At 35.5% G+C, this 2,857-nt stretch overlaps 1 pseudogene across 1 annotated transcript; it reads left to right on the top strand.

The window, feature by feature from the left end:
* The first annotated feature begins 610 nt into the window (after positions 1-610).
* On the top strand, positions 611-2,857 carry LOC147548167 (casein kinase II subunit alpha-like; annotated as a pseudogene). Its single transcript, XR_015237363.1, has 3 exons — positions 611-1,012; positions 1,113-1,238; positions 2,148-2,857. The product of XR_015237363.1 is annotated as a casein kinase II subunit alpha-like (transcript).

Genomic DNA, 2,857 nt, shown 5'->3' on the forward strand with positions numbered 1-2,857 from the left:
CCTCATCGTCTTCTCCGGCGAAGGTCGTCGACCGGCCAATTTTCCGGCCGGCGACCTTCAAACATAAAAAAAACTATCTTTTTCCTTTCTCTCTAATTTTTTTTTCCAAAATCCCTCCTCTCTCTCTCTCTAGATCTGGTGAACCAGATCTGGTTCACCAGATCTAGAGAGAGAGGAGGGATTTTGGGGAAAAAAATTAGAGAGAGAAAGAGGAGAGAGGAAAAAGATAATTATTTTTTTTTTTATGTTTGAAGGTCGCCGGTCGAAAATTGGTCGGCCGGCGACCTTTGCCGGAGAAGATGATGAGGTGGCGAGAAGATGAGGTGGTAGAGAGAGGTGATGAGATGGAGGAGCCTTCTAAAATTTGTTTTATTTTGAACTCCCAAAATTAGAAGCCCCTTAGCAATAAAACGAAACATAAAAGTGTCAATCTTATTTGACTAATTTTAAAAAAAGTCTTTATTTCCCGGAGAATTTTCTTTATTCCCCAAAGCCGCGGCCCCAACATATTATGGATAATAATAGCATAAGTTTGAAGTAATTTTGATAATTACTATTTAGGTCATTTTCTAATTGCTTGGTTCCTAAAATACTCTTTTCCTGTTTTTCTTCTTCTCTTCTTCTTCTTTACCCGTTTCATGGCCGCAAGGCCTCTGCAATTCTTCATGTCTCATCAGCCTTTCTTTCTTCGTTCATCAGATCTTCGAATCAACAAAAACAGATACCCTTCTTCTGTTTTTTGTTATATAAGAAGATCTGAAAACGTAATTCCATTTTTAGGGTTGGGAAGAATTGTTTATGGTGTTCCATTAAAAAATTCCGAGCAGAAAAATGTGAATCTTCGTCGTCCTTCATCATCTCTGTTACCACCTCCAACGGACAATCTGGCGCAGAGAATTGGAAAAGCGATTAAACGGCCTGGAGCTGCTTCGAAGGCTAGGGTTTATGCTGATGTTAACGTTATTCGTCCCAAAGAATATTGGGATTATGAATCTCATACCGTTCAATGGGGGTAAATTTCATCTCAAATCTTAGAATTTTGCCTTCTTTTTTCTTTTTGTTGATTTATTCTCTACGATTCATTATTTTGCCCTCTTTAAATATTTTTTTAGGGAACAAGATGACTATGAGGTAGTTAGGAAGGTAGGAAGGGGAAATACACTGAAGTATTTGAAGGTGTTCATTCTACCAACAATGAACGTTGTGTTATTAAGACACTTAAGCCTGTAAAGAAGAAGGTGATTTCTCACCCAAAATTAGTTTTTTTTTTTTTTAAATAATTGTAAGAAATGATGATCATCTTTAATATTTGAGTAACTTGGAATTATGTATGCAATTCGGATTGAACCCTTGTGTTTTGCAAGATTGACCCAAGAAGGAACTAAATTTAGGTTTAAAATGAGAAATATAGCTTTAGGTTGCCTTTGCTTTACGTATAAAGAGGGATATTGATTTTGTACACCATTAAGATTTTTTTTCTTGCATTGCTTACATATAAATATCGCTTACGACATAGTGAATACCATCCCACTTTGTCAATCTATTGACTGAATAGGCCATATGTGTCAAAAATTAGTGCATCTTATTAGTGGTTTCCAGGTTTTTAAGAAGTAGTTGATTATGTTGTTATCTTAACTAATTATTTTCTAGACTTCAATAAGTGTTAGTAGTGGGGGTATTGGTGGCAGTAATGGATGTATTAGTGGGTAGTGTATGTAATGGTGGTGTAGTGGTTGAGTCTTGATAGGAAGTGGGTAGTTATAGTAGAGTCTATAAATAGAGTCCAGAATATGTTGAAAAGACAAGAAAAAATTTGATGAATGTTAATTTCCTTAGTATTACTGTTGAGTTGTGTGATTTGAATTGTTACTTCAAGTCATAGCTTTATTTTCTTCAATATGCTTCACATTAGACATATGCGTAAGGTCCTTGACTTGGCTGTTGTTTTAATATCTAGTCATATTTGTTAATATCATGCTCGTGCACAATACTCTCTGGCATAACCACCCTGTTCATGTATTTTTAATAATTAATCTGATACGGATTCATTTGGGAATTCTGATATTTTATATGGATGTTATTTGCTTATGATTTTTACTGCCTATTATTTACTCTCTTTGAGATGCTAATTCTTTGTTACAATTTAGGGTCATGCAGATAAAGAGAGAGAGATTAAAATTTTGCAGAACCTTTGCGATGGTCCAAACATTGTGAAATTGCTGGATATTGTCAGAGATCAACAATCCAAGACCCCTAGTCTAGTATTTGAACAACACTGATTTTAAAGTTCTTTATCCGAAACTTACAGACTATGATACCAGATACTACATCTATGAACTATTGAAGGCATTAGAATACTGTCACTCGCAAGGTATTATGCACCGAGATGTTAAGCCCCACAATGTCATGATTGATCATGAACAGCGTAAGCTTCGTCTAATAGACTAGGGGTTGGCATAGTTTTATCATCCAGGGAAAGAATATAATGTACGTGTTGCTTCAAGATATTTCAAAGGCCTAGAACTTCTTGTAGATTTGCAAGACTATGATTACTCTTTAGACTTGTGGAACCTTGGTTGTATGTTTGCTGGAATCATATTCCACAAGGAACCTTTCTTCTATGGTCATGATAATCAAGATCAACTTGGTCAAAATAGCTAAGGTGCTTGGAACAGATGAATTAAATGCGTATTTGGACAAATATCGCTTGGAGTTGGACTTAGAGATAGAGATGTTGATTTGTGGCATCAAACAGAGAAAGAAAGAGCGATGTATGGTTGTTGTTGTATGAAGTTAACTTTAGATGTTTGTTATGCGTTTGATGACATACAAATGAAAATTTTGATGTGTTGGAGTT

Source organism: Eschscholzia californica, unplaced genomic scaffold (genome assembly GCF_041429995.1).
Source record: "Eschscholzia californica isolate CP2 unplaced genomic scaffold, dmEscCali1.0.p SCAF_3, whole genome shotgun sequence".
Lineage (NCBI taxonomy): Eukaryota > Viridiplantae > Streptophyta > Magnoliopsida > Ranunculales > Papaveraceae > Eschscholzia > Eschscholzia californica.